This window comes from Sinohyriopsis cumingii, chromosome 17 (assembly GCF_028554795.1).
Source record: "Sinohyriopsis cumingii isolate HCF-2022 chromosome 17, ASM2855479v2, whole genome shotgun sequence".
NCBI lineage: Eukaryota > Metazoa > Mollusca > Bivalvia > Unionida > Unionidae > Sinohyriopsis > Sinohyriopsis cumingii.
In genome coordinates this window covers 90511627-90532150 of record NC_142977.1, presented here as the reverse complement: position 1 = coordinate 90532150, position 20524 = coordinate 90511627, and the positions used below count along the sequence as shown (strand labels likewise).

General features: G+C 32.0%; 1 protein-coding gene across 1 annotated transcript in view; it reads right to left on the bottom strand.

The window, feature by feature from the left end:
* The window catches only part of LOC149779402 (uncharacterized), a 59930-nt gene extending 41054 nt beyond the window's left edge, over positions 1–18876 (bottom strand). Inside the window, exon 1 of the mRNA XM_089938613.1 lies at positions 18758–18876. The gene's annotated coding sequence lies outside the window, so the exon portion shown is untranslated. The remainder of the gene's footprint in view (positions 1–18757) is intronic.
* Positions 18877–20524: the final 1648 nt, after the last annotated feature.

The window sequence follows — 20524 nt, the reverse complement described above, 5'->3', positions numbered from 1 at the left end:
AAAAGCCTTGAATACCCATGTATGATTATTACTTTACATAAAAATTATTTCATTATTATGAAAATGCTGAGGTCCCTAAAAAGCCTTGAATACCCATTGTATGATTATTACTTTACATAATTATTGCATTATTATGAAAATGCTGAGGTCCCTAAAAAGCCTTGAATACCCATTGTATGATTATTACTTTACATAATTATTGCATTATTATGAAAATGCCGAGGTCCCTAAAAAGCCTTGAATACCCATTGTATGATTATTACTTTACATAATTATTGCATTATTATGAAAATGCTGAGGTCCCTTAAAAGCCTTGAATATCCATTATATGACTGTTACTTTACATAATTATTTCATTATTATGAAAATGCTGAGGTCCCTGAAAAGCCTTGAATACCCATGTATGATTATTACTTTACATAATTATTGCATTATTATGAAAATGCAGAGGTCCCTAAAAAGCCTTGAATACCCATTGTATGATTATTACTTTACATAATTATTGCATTATTATGAAAATGCTGAGGTCCCTAAAAAGCCTTGAATACCCATTGTATGATTATTACTTTACATAATTATTGCATTATTATGAAAATGCTGAGGTCCCTAAAAAGCCTTGAATACCCATTGTATGATTATTACTTTACATAATTATTGCATTATTATGAAAATGCTGAGGTCCCTAAAATGCCTTGAATACCCATGTATGATTATTACTTTACATAAAAATTATTTCATTATTATGAAAATGCTGAGGTCCCTAAAAAGCTTTGAATACCCATTGTATGATTATTACTTTACATAATTATTGCATTATTATGAAAATGCTGAGGTCCCTTAAAAGCCTTGAATATCCATTATATGACTGTTACTTTACATAATTATTTCATTATTATGAAAATGCTGAGGTCCCTAAAAAGCCTTGAATACCCATTGTATGATTATTACTTTACATGATTATTGCATTATTATGAAAATGCTGAGGTCCCTAAAAGGCCTTGAATACCCATTGTATGATTATTACTTTACATAATTATTGCATTATTATGAAAATGCTGAGGTCCCTAAAAAGCCTTGAATACCCATTGTATGATTATTACTTTACATGATTATTGCATTATTATGAAAATGCTGAGGTCCCTAAAAGGCCTTGAATACCCATTGTATGATTATTACTTTACATAATTATTGCATTATTATGAAAATGCTGAGGTCCCTAAAAAGCCTTGAATACCCATTGTATGATTATTACTTTACATAATTATTGCATTATTATGAAAATGCTGAGGTCCCTTAAAAGCCTTGAATACCCATTGTATGATTATTACTTTACATAATTATTGCATTATTATGAAAATGCTGAGGTCCCTAAAAAGCCTTGAATACCCATGTATGAATATTACTTTACATAAAAATTATTTCATTATTATGAAAATGCTGAGGTCCCTAAAAAGCTTTGAATACCCATTGTATGATTATTACTTTACATAATTATTGCATTATTATGAAAATGCTGAGGTCCCTTAAAAGCCTTGAATATCCATTATATGACTTTTACTTTACATAATTATTTCATTATTATGAAAATGCTGAGGTCCCTAAAAGGCCTTGAATACCCATTGTATGATTATTACTTTACATAATTATTGCATTATTATGAAAATGCTGAGGTCCCTAAAAAGCCTTGAATACCCATTGTATGATTATTACTTTACATAATTATTGCATTATTATGAAAATGCTGAGATCCCTAAAAAGCCTTGAATACCCATTGTATGATTATTACTTTACATAATTATTGCATTATTATGAAAATGCTGAGGTCCCTTAAAAGCCTTGAATATCCATTATATGACTGTTACTTTACATAATTATTTCATTATTATGAAAATGCTGAGGTCCCTAAAAAGCCTTGAATACCCATTGTATGATTATTACTTTACATAATTATTGCATTATTATGAAAATGCTGAGGTCCCTAAAAAGCCTTGAATACCCATGTATGAATATTACTTTACATAAAAATTATTTCATTATTATGAAAATGCTGAGGTCCCTAAAAAGCTTTGAATACCCATTGTATGATTATTACTTTACATAATTATTGCATTATTATGAAAATGCTGAGGTCCCTTAAAAGCCTTGAATATCCATTATATGACTTTTACTTTACATAATTATTTCATTATTATGAAAATGCTGAGGTCCCTAAAAGGCCTTGAATACCCATTGTATGATTATTACTTTACATAATTATTGCATTATTATGAAAATGCTGAGGTCCCTAAAAAGCCTTGAATACCCATTGTATGATTATTACTTTACATAATTATTGCATTATTATGAAAATGCTGAGATCCCTAAAAAGCCTTGAATACCCATTGTATGATTATTACTTTACATAATTATTGCATTATTATGAAAATGCTGAGGTCCCTTAAAAGCCTTGAATATCCATTATATGACTGTTACTTTACATAATTATTTCATTATTATGAAAATGCTGACGTCCCTGAAAAGCCTTGAATACCCATGTATGATTATTACTTTACATAATTATTGCATTATTATGAAAATGCAGAGGTCCCTAAAAAGCCTTGAATACCCATTGTATGATTATTACTTTACATAATTATTGCATTATTATGAAAATGCTGAGGTCCCTAAAAAGCCTTGAATACCCATTGTATGATTATTACTTTACATAATTATTGCATTATTATGAAAATGCTGAGGTCCCTAAAAAGCCTTGAATACCCATGTATGATTATTACTTTACATAAAAATTATTTCATTATTATGAAAATGCTGAGGTCCCTAAAAAGCTTTGAATACCCATTGTATGATTATTACTTTACATAATTATTGCATTATTATGAAAATGCTGAGGTCCCTTAAAAGCCTTGAATATCCATTATATGACTGTTACTTTACATAATTATTTCATTATTATGAAAATGCTGAGGTCCCTAAAAAGCCTTGAATACCCATTGTATGATTATTACTTTACATAATTATTGCATTATTATGAAAATGCTGAGGTCCCTTAAAAGCCTTGAATATCCATTATATGACTGTTACTTTACATAATTATTTCATTATTATGAAAATGCTGAGGTCCCTAAAAAGCCTTGAATACCCATTGTATGATTATTACTTTACATGATTATTGCATTATTATGAAAATGCTGAGGTCCCTAAAAGGCCTTGAATACCCATTGTATGATTATTACTTTACATAATTATTGCATTATTATGAAAATGCTGAGGTCCCTAAAAAGCCTTGAATACCCATTGTATGATTATTACTTTACATAATTATTGCATTATTATGAAAATGCTGAGGTCCCTAAAAAGCCTTGAATACCCATGTATGATTATTACTTTACATAAAAATTATTTCATTGTTATGAAAATGCTGAGGTCCCTAAAAAGCCTTGAATACCCATTGTATGATTATTACTTTACATAATTATTGCATTATTTTGAAAATGCTGAGGTCCCTAAAAGGCCTTGAATACCCATTGTATGATTATTACTTTACATAATTATTGCATTATTATGAAAATGCTGAGGTTCCTTAAAAGCCTTGAATATCCATTATATGACTGTTACTTTACATAATTATTTCATTATTATGAAAATGCTGAGGTCCCTGAAAAGCCTTGAATACCCATGTATGATTATTACTTTACATAATTATTGCATTATTATGAAAATGCAGAGGTCCCTAAAAAGCCTTGAATGCCCATTGTATGATTATTACTTTACATAATTATTGCATTATTATGAAAATGCTGAGGTCCCTAAAAAGCCTTGAATACCCATTGTATGATTATTACTTTACATAATTATTGCATTATTATGAAAATGCTGAGGTCCCTAAAAAGCCTTGAATACCCATTGTATGATTATTACTTTACATAATTATTGCATTATTATGAAAATGCTGAGGTCCCTTAAAAGCCTTGAATATCCATTATATGACTGTTACTTTACATAATTATTTCATTATTATGAAAATGCTGAGGTCCCTAAAAAGCCTTGAATACCCATTGTATGATTATTACTTTACATAATTATTTCATTATTATGAAAATGCTGAGGTCCCTAAAAAGCCTTGAATACCCATTGTATGATTATTACTTTACATAATTATTGCATTATTATGAAAATGCTGAGGTCCCTAAAACGCCTTGAATACCCATTGTATGATTATTACTTTACATAATTATTGCATTATTATGAAAATGCTGAGGTCCCTAAAAAGCCTTGAATACCCATTGTATGATTATTACTTTACATAATTATTGCATTATTATGAAAATGCTGAGGTCCCTAAAAAGCCTTGAATACCCATTGTATGATTATTACTTTAGATAATTATTGCATTATTATGAAAATGCTGAGGTCCCTAAAAAGCCTTGAATACCCATTGTATGATTATTACTTTACATAATTATTGCATTATTATGAAAATGCTGAGGTCCCTAAAAAGCCTTGAATACCCATGTATGATTATTACTTTACATAAAAATTATTTCATTATTATGAAAATGCTGAGGTCCCTAAAAAGCCTTGAATACCCATTGTATGATTATTACTTTACATAATTATTGCATTATTATGAAAATGCTGAGGTCCCTAAAAAGCCTTGAATACCCATTGTATGATTATTACTTTACATAATTATTGCATTATTATGAAAATGCCGAGGTCCCTAAAAAGCCTTGAATACCCATTGTATGATTATTACTTTACATAATTATTGCATTATTATGAAAATGCTGAGGTCCCTTAAAAGCCTTGAATATCCATTATATGACTGTTACTTTACATAATTATTTCATTATTATGAAAATGCTGAGGTCCCTGAAAAGCCTTGAATACCCATGTATGATTATTACTTTACATAATTATTGCATTATTATGAAAATGCAGAGGTCCCTAAAAAGCCTTGAATACCCATTGTATGATTATTACTTTACATAATTATTGCATTATTATGAAAATGCTGAGGTCCCTAAAAAGCCTTGAATACCCATTGTATGATTATTACTTTACATAATTATTGCATTATTATGAAAATGCTGAGGTCCCTAAAAAGCCTTGAATACCCATTGTATGATTATTACTTTACATAATTATTGCATTATTATGAAAATGCTGAGGTCCCTAAAATGCCTTGAATACCCATGTATGATTATTACTTTACATAAAAATTATTTCATTATTATGAAAATGCTGAGGTCCCTAAAAAGCTTTGAATACCCATTGTATGATTATTACTTTACATAATTATTGCATTATTATGAAAATGCTGAGGTCCCTAAAAAGCCTTGAATACCCATTGTATGATTATTACTTTACATAATTATTGCATTATTATGAAAATGCTGAGGTCCCTAAAAAGCCTTGAATACCCATTGTATGATTATTACTTTACATAATTATTTCATTATTATGAAAATGCTGAGGTCCCTTAAAAGCCTTGAATATCCATTATATGACTGTTACTTTACATAATTATTTCATTATTATGAAAATGCTGAGGTCCCTAAAAAGCCTTGAATACCCATTGTATGATTATTACTTTACATAATTATTGCATTATTATGAAAATGCTGAGGTCCCTAAAAGGCCTTGAATACCCATTGTATGATTATTACTTTACATAATTATTGCATTATTATGAAAATGCTGAGGTCCCTAAAAAGCCTTGAATACCCATTGTATGATTATTACTTTACATAATTATTGCATTATTATGAAAATGCTGAGGTCCCTAAAAAGCCTTGAATACCCATGTATGATTATTACTTTACATAAAAATTATTTCATTGTTATGAAAATGCTGAGGTCCCTAAAAAGCCTTGAATACCCATTGTATGATTATTACTTTACATAATTATTGCATTATTATGAAAATGCTGAGGTCCCTTAAAAGCCTTGAATATCCATTATATGACTGTTACTTTACATAATTATTTCATTATTATGAAAATGCTGAGGTCCCTAAAAAGCCTTGAGTACCCATTGTATGACTGTTACTTTACATAATTATTTCATTATTGAGAAAATGCTGTAGTCCCAAGTCATGCGATGTGAGTTAGAGCCTACATTACGTTTATCCAGTATGTTTATGTGATAAAAAATTAAAACAATATATATTTTAAATGGTTTACCATTCAATGAATTAGAAGACGAAACAAAACTGATTAATTGATTAACAACAGTGTAAAAAATGTAGAGAACACGCTAAATGAAACAACACAATGTGGCTGTGTCAGAGTAATAGACGCTCAAAATTACTTTCATAACTCTTGTTGCGAGACGATACTGCCGATCCGCATTAACTAGAAGGTTCATCGCTGCTGTGTCGAAGATAAAAAACGCGTTTCTATTGTAGCAACAGTTCAGTTGTACGCTATAGACCATTTCCAGATACAATATAAACATCACACTTGTACGCTATAGCCCATCTCCAAATATAATATCAACAGCACACTTGTACGCTATAGCCCATTTCCAGATACAATATAAACATCACACTTGTACGCTATAGCCCATTTCCAAATAGAGTATCAACAGCACACTTGTACGCTATAGCCCATTTCCAGATACAATATAAACATCACACTTGTACGCTATAGCCCATTTCCGAATAGAGTATCAACAACACACTTGTACGCTATAGCTCAATTCCAAATATAATATCAACACCACACTTGTACGCTATAGCCCATATCCAAATAGAGTATCAACAGCACTCTTGTACGCTATATCCCATTTCCAGATAAATATAAACATCACACTTGTACGCTATAACCCATTTCCAAATATAATATCAACAGCACACTTGTACGCTATAGCCCATTTCCAGTTACAATATAAACATCACACTTGTACGCTATAGCCCATTTCCAATTAGAGTATCAACAGCACATTTGTACGCTATAGCCCATTTCCAGATAAATATAAACATCACACTTGTACGCTATAGCCCATTTCCAAATAGAGTATCAACAGCACTCTTGTACGCTATATCCCATTTCCAAAAAGAGTATCAACAACATCCTTGTACGCTATAGCTCATTTCCAAATATAATATCAGCGCCACACTTGTACGCTATAGCCCATTTCCAAATAGAGTATCAACAGCACACTTGTACGCTATAGCCCATTTCCAGATAAATATAATCATCACACTTGTACGCTATGTTGTTGCCGATGTTGTTTCGTTTCAATTTACTTAAATAAAACGCCTCATGCAACTAAGCAGAGGAGGTTTTGATCCAAACTGTAAATATGACACTTCTGTAATAAGCCTTTCCAAATCTTCAAAATTATTTTAAAGATAAATTATAACAATGCGCACATAACATGGAGTAAAAACAAGCAATGAAGCATATAATTGCCACTTTCAAATGATGGAAGCCTCAAAGTACTTCCAGTTGTTTGACATAAATGTTGCAGATCTGCCATCAAATATTGTTTCTGTAACTTACAAACAGAAGCACGTTTAAAGAACATCTAAAAAAGTTAAGCAGAATTTCAATAATTTTTACAGAATATAAACTCGCATAAAGGCTCTCAGATTATGCAAATGATACAGACCCACCATCAAATTAAGACCGCCGTTGTTATTTGGTAATTAGTTATTATTTATTAAAGCAAAATGGGCTTGCAAAGTTTGTACAACTTATGCAGATCTATCATGAACGACAGACAGACGTTACTAAATAAAAATACCTTTAAACGACTTCTTCCAAATTGCTGATCAAAACCAGACCAATTTTCACACCAATTTGCACAAAAGACTTTCAGGTTTGTACAAATGATGCCAAACTGCCATACAACAAAAGCGATGTACTAGAAATAGAGGAACATTTGAACAACTGTACTCAAAGAACCACTTAAAACAGTTTAACAACATTTGCCAAATAGCATCCTGGTATAAAAGCCTTTGAGTATTGGACAAACGATGCTGATGCATCATATATGAATGAAAATGCAACAAACAGAAAAACACAACTTAAATCCATTGTTTTCATAGCAAATGTTGTAAAAACATTGGAATACATTTTAGGAAGCTTCACACAGACCTAGATCTTGCATTTGGCTAGTAGACACAAATAAGACTGGTAAGCGATCTCACGCCCACTTAGGAGTTTAGTATAGTGGGAATCTGGCCTTCTATTTTTGTGGAGTTGTCCCTTGCTTGTTTTGTCTTTATTCTTCTTGCCTTTTTGTTAGGTCTTGAGTCTTTATCTTTTGCCCCATGATGCATGTTTACTTTTGTTTGGAAGTGATTATCATACTTAAAATTTGGGCAAGGCTTTTTACTTTACTATTTTTGTTGTTAGCTTTTGATCAGGACTAAATAACCTGGAATTTGCTGATATGCTGTCAAACCATATAACCTCTCTGTCTCTGTCTGTCTGTCTCTCGTTATGAGACAGCAATAATCAATTCCCATCAACATTCAAAACTATCCCTCCCTAGCTATCGCCATACTTACAAGTGTAACATTAAGAAATTTGGTTATCTGAATGCAATCTGAGAATGTGCTCTGCCTTTGGCAAGTTTATATGAACCATTTAACCAATACAAATAGTAAATCTTTTAGAGTTGTTTTCAGAGTTATGGTTAAGTGACTCTTTTAAAGAACGCACAAAACTTTCTATCGTGTTCATACTCCTATAAATAATTGTTAACACAGCGAATGACGCTAGAAATACTAATCCATTGCCTGTCAATCCTGCGATATAAAGACTAGAATGGAAAGAAAATATACATTTCAATATCTTACTAGGTCTTGGTATCAGGTTACGTGTAAATGCTATTTCTGTGTACTAATACTCACGGAGTTGCTTTCATACATTTTTAATTTGAACTGGACTTAACTATTTCTAAATATATTTAAAATGACATACTTTAACTGGACTTCCATTAGCAATCAAAGTACAGTGCTCTATAATTAGTTCATTCTCTGCAGTTATGCTAAAGAAACACTTTATTTGTACTCTAATTGGAAGTAGCAAATTCATTATTTATCGTTAAGGTGCATGTGTCTCCTTTGCTGGCTCTGAAAATGCAAACGAAATACAGTGTTTTGTTAAAATCGAGTGTTCCTTCGCTGAGTAATAAATTGCACAAAAACTTAAATACCCATTCTTTGTTCTAACTGACCTACCTGCCAACCTATGTGTACCTTCCTGCATATACACCCATCTCCTGCATACATATAGTATTTACAAACACCTACCTACCTAAACAGAAAGCCCCCCCCCCCGATACCGTATGACCAATTTACCTAATGTAGCATGACGTTCACACATACAAATATACAAAGAATTCATAAAACACCCAATCGAATTAAAATGTTCACAGAATACACAAACACCCAACCAATTAAAATGTGTACAGAATACACAAACACCCAAGCAATTCAAATGTTTACAGAATACACAAACACCCAAACAATTCAAATGTTTACAGAATACACCAACACTCAGGAAATTCTATATGAGTACAATGCCGACTGATACAACCGTCTGGCAAGATAATATGGGGTGTTTAATTTCGTTTCTGTACAAACACTTCAAGATGTAGAAGTGTAGTTTGTTTAAATGAATTATACCTGTAATATACATGTATATGATCTTACATGAGTACACACGCCAATGAAATTGAGTACGCATATAATATTCTATTTACTGCATGACGACAACACTGAATTTATGTGACCAGACCTTTATCCTTTTTCAATAGTTGATGATAATTTGTGAGATGGAGAGGTAATGTCTCAGAATGTAAGGAACTTTTCGTTGGAGTGCCACAGGGATCAATTCTGGGCCATTTATATTTCATATTATATATACCTGATTATCCAAAGAGTTTGACTAATTTTTCAGTGTGTATTTATGATGATGTTACATCACACCATGTTGGCGATAAAGTTATTATCGTTGTTGATGGCAAACTAAATGAAGATTTACCATGTTCTATCAATGAGATGTATGACAATAAACTATGCTTAAATATATTGAAAACTCAGTTAATTATTATCTGTTCAGGACAAAAAACAGTCAATTCTACATCATTGTACTTCGAAGTAAATGGTACCAAAACTTAAATTGTTAAATATGCCAAACTTCTGTATGCAACTTTTCTTCAGAAACAATGAAAATTCTGCTTCGGTAGATTAGCACAGGTCAACACTATCATCGTAATCGCCAAAGAATCCTTGGAGCCTATTGCGATGGGATGATTGTCATATTTGCCACAACCTCTATTGGGATTTTTTTCTTCATATTCTGGATATAATCCAAGTTGGTTTAGCGTCTGTTTTTGAAAAATGGTGTCGGTCGACAAATGCTCTCATGACGCTACGACAAATTTTTAGACCAGACGGCACATGCTTGCTGATGTCTCTTACAAAGGACACGTGAATTCCAGAATCAAAGTTTTATTGCCGTCCACCATGTAACTGCTGACTTCTTCTAATGCGCTTTCAAGTTTTTCCAAGAGAGCATTCAAATCCATTGTTTATACAATATCATTTCTTGCATTCAGCATAGAAAATATGATCGTATATGAAAAGCGGCTCTATTTGCAACACTAGTATGCGGCCATTATTGTAAAAGCCCATTCTCGTATCGGGTGTTAGCCGGCTGAGTCTTTTAGTTTCTCAGCAAACAAGGAACATACGGACTCGCCATCAAGTAGTCATCAAGTTCTATATAAATAATTACATACAAAGTTGCTAATGATGTGGTTAGCTAAAGTGCATATTTTGTGTAGGTAAATGTAGAATGCAATCAGGGGAGGTAACTCCTATCGCTTGCCATCAGTTTGTATAATAACCATTTCCCATAGTCCGCGATCATTTTTATCTAAAATCATTGTATAAGCATCATCATCTGCCAATCGAACGCAATCATTTTTTTTCGTAACAAGAACATAAGCAACTCTAATGGTAGTTGGTCATGTCCGCTCATCTCTGGTTATACGGGGAAAAGCAAGGAGAGCCCTTTTAAAAACGAACACGCATGGTCATAGCCGCCTTTTATCGTACTACTTATATATCACATTTACTCGGATAGAGTATTATAAGGAATCATTTGCTTGCACCGGCATAATTTTTATAAAATAGTTTCCAGTAAGATATTAAACAAGCACCTAACGTTTCATCGTCTCAAACCACAGCCAATAATCCAATACGCTCCTTTATCAACCGTAACCACCTGTGCTGAGATATCCCCATTTTTCAAGCGTAATTCTGAAGAAAAATTATCATCAGATATCCTAGAGATCAATTAAAGAGCTAATTTCGTCGAGCGATAAGTGACAATGTTTTGAAGAGAGACTTTGTTTGGCTCACCAAACAGCATGAAACGGCATGTTGGGTCAGAGTGGCGAGGAAAATGTACTCGAGCTCATGCTGATTGGTTAAGCAGGTTTATGACAATTAATGAGAAACAACAAAATCTTTGCACAGGCGATAAACGAGCATAGCTAATTATCTACCGTGACTTTTGACGCTGATAGTATTGAAGATTTAATGAAAGTATACCTCTACAAATATTGTCATTAAGCAATCCTTATTGTATGACTGCATAACATTTGTAAGTGGTAGCTTTGATATGTCTATGTTTAAACTGTATGTTATCCTTGCATACTTTGTATTAGCTTTTGTTATATTTGTTCTTTCGTAGGTAGTTCTGGCAGTAGATGTAATTACACGTATATTTGTTGCATATTTTTTTTGTTTTAATGTTTTAATGGCATGGCCAACATTGAAACGAGCACTCAGCTAATTACGCCACGGTGGAAAAGTAAAGTATATTATTATTATTATTATTATTATTGGTTGTACACTGAACTGATCTCAAAACACATTTGGCTGCCTTGGTCGTTATGCCCTTAACTTGCATGACGGTTTGACGTAATTGTATGTTACTTGTATTCTGCTATCCAATATTATCTTGATAATCAAGTAAACATCGCAAACATATGGGCCGTCATTGGCTGTAATTTCAAGATATAAATCACAAATCACTATATATGCGTTATGTTAGGAATGAAAATTGTTGAATAATTCTTATATAATAATAAATATTATATATGTTTGGTGTTTGTAAACAACTTACTGGCAGATTATTCATCATCCAACTCGCATTCTCCTCAGACGCGGCATTCAATTTGAAATATATTGCTTCAAGGTCACCGCTCCGGTGGCCTAGTAGTTACGGGATGCCAGATTTCGCGGGTTCGAACCCCGGCAGAGTCATACCAAATACTTATAAAAATGGTACTAACGGCTGCCTCTTTAGGCGTTCAGTGTTAGGACTGGTCTAACTGGTTTGAGGATAATGTGACTGGGTGGGACATCATATTACATGTCTGCGGCATGATGTATCAGTACTAGATATCACTATAAACCGCCCCCCCCCCCACACACACACATCCGGGTCAACTTTTGCAGTGCAAGTAAAACACTTGTGTTCGATGGGAGGTAACTCAGATTATATTATTCAGCTCAATACTGATGAAATCCTAAATAAATATGAAGAGGGCAATCAATTGGGAGATTTAAGATTTAGCAGAGTGTATATACGTTTCTTTTGAGCGATTAATCCTAATTACAGGCGACCTTCGCTATGTGCCAGTTCAAGTTACGCGCTTTCATTTTAACGCCATTTGTAGGAAAGAAACAAAACTGAATTTGCGGCACTGTGATTTTTTTAACGCAATTTTGGCACCAGATCTAATGTGTTACATAGTATTATAAGGTAAGATCTAATGTTTTACATGCAAGTATAAGTAAGATCTAATGTGTTACATAATAGTATAAGGTAAGATTTAATTTGTTACGTACTAGTATAAGGTAAGATCTAATGTGTTACATAGTAGTATAAGGTAAGATCTAATCTGTTACATACTAGTATAAGGTTAGATTTAATGCGTTACATACTAGTATAAGGTAAGATCTAATGTGTTACATAATAGTATAAGGTTATATTTAATGCGTTACATACTAGTATAAGGTAAGATCTAATGTGTTACATAGTAGTATAAGGTAAGATCTAATTTGTTACATACTAGTATAAGGTTAGATTTAATACTTTACCTACTAGTATAAGGTAAGATCTAATGTGTTACATACTAGTATAAGGTTAGATTTAATGAGATGAGTTACATACTAGTATAAGGTAAGATCTAATGTGTTACATACTAGTATAAGGTTATATTTAATGCGTTACATACTAGTATAAGGTAAGATCTAATGTGTTACATAGTAGTATAAAGTAAGATCTAATTTGTTACATACTAGTATAAGGTAAGATCTAATTTGTTACATACTAGTATAAGGTAATATCGAATGTGTTACATACTAGTATAAGGTAAGATCTAATGTGTTACATACTAGTATAAGATCTAATGTAATACATACTATTATAAGGTAAGATTTAATGTGTTACATAGTATTATAAGGTAAGATCTAATGTGTTACATGCTAGTATACGGTAGGATCTAATGTGTTACATGCAAGTATAAGTAAGATCTAATGTGTTACATAGTAGTATAAGATAAGATCTAATGTGTTATATACTAGTATAAGGTAAGATCTAATGTGTTACATGCAAGTATAAGTAAGATCTAATGTGTTACATAGTAGTATAAGGTAAGATCTAATGTGTTATATACTAGTATAAGGTAAGATTTAATGTGTTATATACTAGTATAAGGTTAGATTTAATGAGATGTGTTACATACTAGTATAAGGTAAGATCTAATGTGTTACATACTAGTATAAGGTAAGATCTAATGTGTTACATACTAGTATAAGGTAAGATCGAATGTGTTACATACTAGTATCAGGTAAGATCTAATGTGTTACATACTAGTATAAGATCTAATGTAATACATACTATTATAAGGTAAGATTTAATGTGTTACATAGTATTATAAGGTAAGATCTAATGTGTTACATGTTAGTATACGGTAGGATCTAATGTGTTACATGCAAGTATAAGTAAGATCTAATGTGTTACATAGTAGTATAAGGTAAGATCTAATGTGTTATATACTAGTATAAGGTAAGATTTAATGTGTTATATACTAGTATAAGGTTAGATTTAATGAGATGTGTTACATACTAGTATAAGGTAAGATCTAATGTGTTACATACTAGTATAAGGTAAGATCTAATGTGTTACATACTAGTATAAGGTAAGATCGAATGTGTTACATACTAGTATCAGGTAAGATCTAATGTGTTACATACTAGTATAAGATCTAATGTAATACATACTATTATAAGGTAAGATTTAATGTGTTACATAGTATTATAAGGTAAGATCTAATGTGTTACATGCTAGTATACGGTAGGATCTAATGTGTTACATGCAAGTATAAGTAAGATCTAATGTGTTACATAGTAGTATAAGGTAAGATCTAATGTGTTATATACTAGTATAAGGTAAGATCTAATGAGTTACATGCAAGTATAAGTAAGATCTAATGTGTTACATAGTAGTATAAGGTAAGATCTAATGTGTTATATACTAGTATAAGGTAAGATCTAATGTGTTACATAGTAGTATAAGTAAGATCTAATGTGTTACATAGTAGTATAAGGTAAGATCTAATGTGTTACATACTAGTATATGGTAAGATCTAATGTGTTACATACTAGTATAAGGTTATATTTAATGCGTTACATACTAGCATAAGGTAAGATCTAATGTGTTACATAGTAGTATAAGGTAAGATCTAATTTGTTACATACTAGTATAAGGTTAGATTTAATACGTTACCTACTAGTATAAAGTAAGATCTAATGTGTTACATACTAGTATAAGGTTAGATTTAATGAGATGAGTTACATACTAGTATAAGGTAAGATCTAATGTGTTACATACTAGTATATGGTAAGATCTAATGTGTTACATACTAGTATAAGGTTATATTTAATGCGTTACATACTAGTATAAGGTAAGATCTAATGTGTTACATAGTAGTATAAGGTAAGATCTAATTTGTTACATACTAGTATAAGGTTATATTTAATGCGTTACATACTAGTATAAGGTAAGATCTAATGTGTTACATAGTAGTATAAAGTAAGATCTAATTTGTTACATACTAGTATAAGGTTAGATTTAATACGTTACCTACTAGTATAAGGTAAGATCTAATGTGTTACATACTAGTATAAGGTAAAATCTAATGTGCTACATAGTAGTATAAGGTAAGATCTAATTTGTTACATACTAGTATAAGGTAAGATCGAATGTGTTACATACTAGTATAAGGTAAGATCTAATGTGTTACATACTAGTATAAGATCTAATGTAATACATACTATTATAAGGTAAGATTTAATGTGTTACATAGTATTATAAGGTAAGATCTAATGTGTTACATGCTAGTATACGGTAGGATCTAATGTGTTACATGCTAGTATACGGTAGGATCTAATGTGTTACATGCAAGTATAAGTAAGATCTAATGTGTTACATAGTAGTATAAGGTAAGATCTAATGTGTTATATACTAGTATAAGGTAAGATCTAGTGTGTTACATGCAAGTATAAGTAAGATCTAATGTGTTACATAGTAGTATAAGGTAAGATCTAATGTGTTATATACTAGTATAAGGTAAGATCTAATGTGTTATATACTAGTATAAGGTTAGATTTAATGAGATGTGTTACATACTAGTATAAGGTAAGATCTAATGTGTTACATACTAGTATAAGGTAAGATCTAATGTGTTACATACTAGCATAAGGTAAGATCGAATGTGTTACATACTAGTATAAGGTAAGATCTAATGTGTTACATACTAGTATAAGATCTAATGTAATACATACTATTATAAAGTAAGATTTAATGTGTTACATAGTATTATAAGGTAAGATCTAATGTGTTACATGCTAGTATACGGTAGGATCTAATGTGTTACATGCAGGTATAAGTAAGATCTAATGTGTTACATAGTAGTATAAGGTAAGATCTAATGTGTTATATACTAGTATAAGGTAAGATCTAATGTGTTACATGCAAGTATAAGTAAGATCTAATGTGTTACATAGTAGTATAAGGTAAGATCTAATGTGTTATATACTAGTATAAGGTAAGATCTAATGTGTTACATACTAGTATAAGGTAAGATCTAATGTGTTACATACTAGTATAAGGTTATATTTAATGCGTTGCATACTAGTATAAGGTAAGATCTAATGTGTTACATAGTAGTATAAGGTAAGATCTAATTTGTTACATACTAGTATAAAGTTAGATTTAATACGTTATCTACTAGTATAAGGTAAGATCTAATGTGTTACATACTAGTATAAGGTTATATTTAATGCGTTACATACTAGTATAAGGTAAGATCTAATGTGTTACATAGTAGTATAAGGTAAGATCTAATTTGTTACATATTAGTATAAGGTTAGATTTAATACGTTACCTACTAGTATAAGGTAAGATCTAATGTGTTACATGCTAGTATAAGGTTAGATTTAATGAGATGAGTTACATACTAGTATAAGGTAAGATCTAATGTGCTACATAGTAGTATAAGGTAAGATCTAATTTGTTACATACTAGTAGAAGGTAAGATCTAATGTGTTACATACTAGTATAAGGTAAGATCGAATGTGTTACATACTAGTATAAGGTAAGATCGAATGTGTTACATACTAGTATAAGGTAAGATCGAATGTGTTACATACTAGTATAAGGTAAGATCTAATGTGTTACATACTAGTATAAGATCTAATGTAATACATACTATTATAAGGTAAGATTTAATGTGTTACATAGTATTATAAGGTAAGATCTAATGTGTTACATGCTAGTATACGGTAGGATCTAATGTGTTACATGCAAGTATAAGTAAGATCTGATGTGTTACATAGTAGTATAAGGTAAGATCTAATGTGTTATATACTAGTATAAGGTAAGATCTAATGTGTTACATGCAAGTATAAGTAAGATCTAATGTGTTACATAGTAGTATAAGGTAAGATCTAATGTGTTATATACTAGTATAAGGTAAGACCTAACGTGTTACATACTAGTATAAGGTAAGATCTAATGTGTTATATACTAGTATAAGGTAAGATCTAATGTGTTACATACTAGTATAAGGTAAGATCTAATGTGTTATATACTAGTATAAGGTAAGATCTAATGTGTTACATACTAGTATACGGTAAGATCAAATGTGTTACAAGGCATATTTCTCCACAGCAGATTTATCATATATATTTATGTAGTTGTTGTTGTTGTTGTTGTTGTTGTAGGGTTTAAAGCAAATCTTCAGCATATATATGACGGCCAGTATAAATGGTGGAGGACGAACCCGAGAAATCCCGGAAAGAACCACCGACCCACGAGAAGCTACTAGCAGGATTTCTCACATACCCATATTGGCCAAACCCGAGACTTAAACCCACGCAGACGGAGGTGAGATGTTGTTGTTGTAGGGTTTAACGCCATTTTTCAGCACACGATAGACTATACATGACGGCTAGTATTAAAACTGGAAGAACCAGGGAAATCCCCGGAAAGTGTTGCTTTGCTTATTGGAACAAAGAACCTGTCATATCCATTACATTAGTTAAAGGAAAAAATAATTAGGTAAAATAATAAATAGTATATCCCAGCTCGAAATAAAATCCAAGTCCCCATCTTCCACCTCGAAAGAACCACCGACCCTCGAGAAGCAATTGGCAAGCTTTCTCACATACCCACATTGGCCGAATCCAAGACTCGAACCCACGCAGAGGTGAGATGGCAGTGATTCGTAACGGAGAGCGCTTTAGACCACTCGGACACTAGAAAGCAACTGGCAAGCTTTCTCACATACCCACATTGGCCGAATCCGAGACTCGAACCCACGCAGACAGAGGTGAGATGGCAGTGATCAGTAACCGTGAGCGCTTTAGACCACTCTGCCACTCGGGGCCCCCTATGTATGTATGTATGTATGTATGTATGTATGTATGTATGTATGTATGTATGTATGTATGTATGTATGCATGCATGCATGTAAGTATGTACGTATGTCCTATCATTGCATGAAAAATAACAATAAAAGGGGAGTGATGAGGAAGAGTGTTGAAATGCAGGTTATTAATGAAGTCATAATAATAGGGTTTAAACTGAAGATTGGGGTATCAGGAACCAACCAATTCATTTTCGAGGTGGGAGATGGGGACTTGGATTTTATTTCGAGCTGGGATATACTATTTATTATTTTACCTCATTATTTTTTCCTTTAACTAATGTAATGGATATGACAGGTTCTTTGTTCCAATAAGCAGAGCCACACTTTTTCTCAAGCTATTTCAGGACCGGACATATTTGTTAAAAAAGAAAAAAAAAATCTCAGTCTTTTGCAGCAAATATGAACGGATATATGGTCGCGTGAATCGTTATTGCCGCCGACTCTTACTATTACATTTTTGATCCAAAAAATTTCTTTGTTATACCATTTTGTATCCATCTCCGGTAGAAAGAAACGTGGATGGTGATGATAATTATTATTATTATTATTATTATTATAAGTAGTAGTAATAGTAGTGGTAGTAGTAGTAGTAGTGTTTGTTGTTTTAACAGTAGTATTAGTATTGTTGTACATTTATGGAACTCCAATCAACAGACATTTGTTTACTGAAGCACTGTAAAATATTACTGTTATTATTTTATGTTGTATACTAAATACTATGTTATACCTGCTACGGCCAAGTCTCACTCTCGCTCAAGATTCATGCACATGTATATATCAACCGGTGTTCCAGAATCGTCGAGTTTTTAAATCATATCCGGAAATTTCATGCAATTTTGTTTTCACACATGCATGGGATATTTCATGCCAAATAATCAGACAAATTTTGACATTCAAAACAGGTAGTTATTTGAAAGAGAAGCGGTAACTATGTAAACAAATAATAGCATTCTTTCAATACGTAAAACTGATTGGTTGCTGACCAGTCAATCAAATTCGCTAATTGTCTAACTAACTAGTCAATTCGTGCGTTCCCGCCTTATCGTTGTTCCATTGTTTGACATTGCTCAGTCGAGACAGTTTTCTTTTCTTCTGCGTCAATAGGAGTGAAAGTTTAAAGGAAAAAGAGATATTTAATACTTAATTTGTTGAGTGTAAAGGAGTTGATCTTAATGTCTGCAAACTTTTTTTCTTCTATTCGATACCAAGAATAAATGCGCATTATGTAGCCTTTAAAAAAATAAAACACTAACTGCTAATGTACATGTGGGATTCAGTATCTGGAATGTACTTGTCAAACATAGCTCTTTTCATTATATACTCGTTTATGAGTCGAGTTAAACTGCACACTATACATTGATCTGCCTTCGCATAATTCGCTAGCAGATCTCGGTCTACGCGGTTCGTTTTTTATGAGTATTCAATAGAATAAATAATATAGACCCTAATTTGCCGTAGCATCATTTTACGGCAGATCAGGGTCTATGTTTTTCCCCTGGTTGGACCATGCTTATAAAAGAGGACTAATGTTACATCATATAATAACGTCGGCGACAGCCAACAAGAGGGATAAAGTGGTCCTTTGGATTGAGAAGTCAGACATCATTAAGAAAACCACTAACTTGGCTGGATGGTCACTGAGATCGACCCCCAAACCACTGACCATACAACTATCTAAAGGTAGGTAGCACGAAAAATTTGATACCCCGGTATACCGCTGTATTTCTGAACTAAGCGCGATATGTACCACATTATACCGCAATTATATTAGGAACAAACAATTTTTATGTTGTTTGGAAGGGGCATGACACCTTTTTATTCCGTGTGTTAACAGTTGGAAAAATATCTTGATCTCATTTTCAGTAACATAAGACAATAGTATATCCATTATAGTATTTCAAGAGAAAAACATAATTATCTTGACATAAATGAAAATAAAATATCTCAGCCCAAAAGACGCACCCCCCCAAGAAAGCATTAAATGGTCAGTACCTTATAGCAGATGAATTTGATCTGCATATGTTAATTGTTGTGCAAGTTGTAATCTAAAATCTGTAACTTAAGTGGGATGAATTAAGTTCACTCTATAGCTGACACTCTATGAAAGTCTTGTGCTGACATCAAATCGCTTGTTGATAAAAATAGATGTTGCCAAGAAAGCCTACAATTACTAGATACATATATAATAGGCACGGAAGCTCATGATGCCAATACACGGGCAATATATTCATCAGAGCATGTTAGTAAGAATGAAACACATAAACACAACAAACGAGAAAATATTTATTGGACTTGACAAATTACGCAAAATTCAAAAAGAAAACAAGTGCTCTGTTAAGGTTCATTGACAGTGTTACAAACAGTATTGAAGCTGAAACAAAACTTGTAATGCAAAAGCAATCTTCTAACAGTGACAATAGTCACGTCGCGAACACTTTGTATGTGCACCTGGAATACGTATGCCAACCGTCTCAGGTCTCGATAAAAAGTGGAC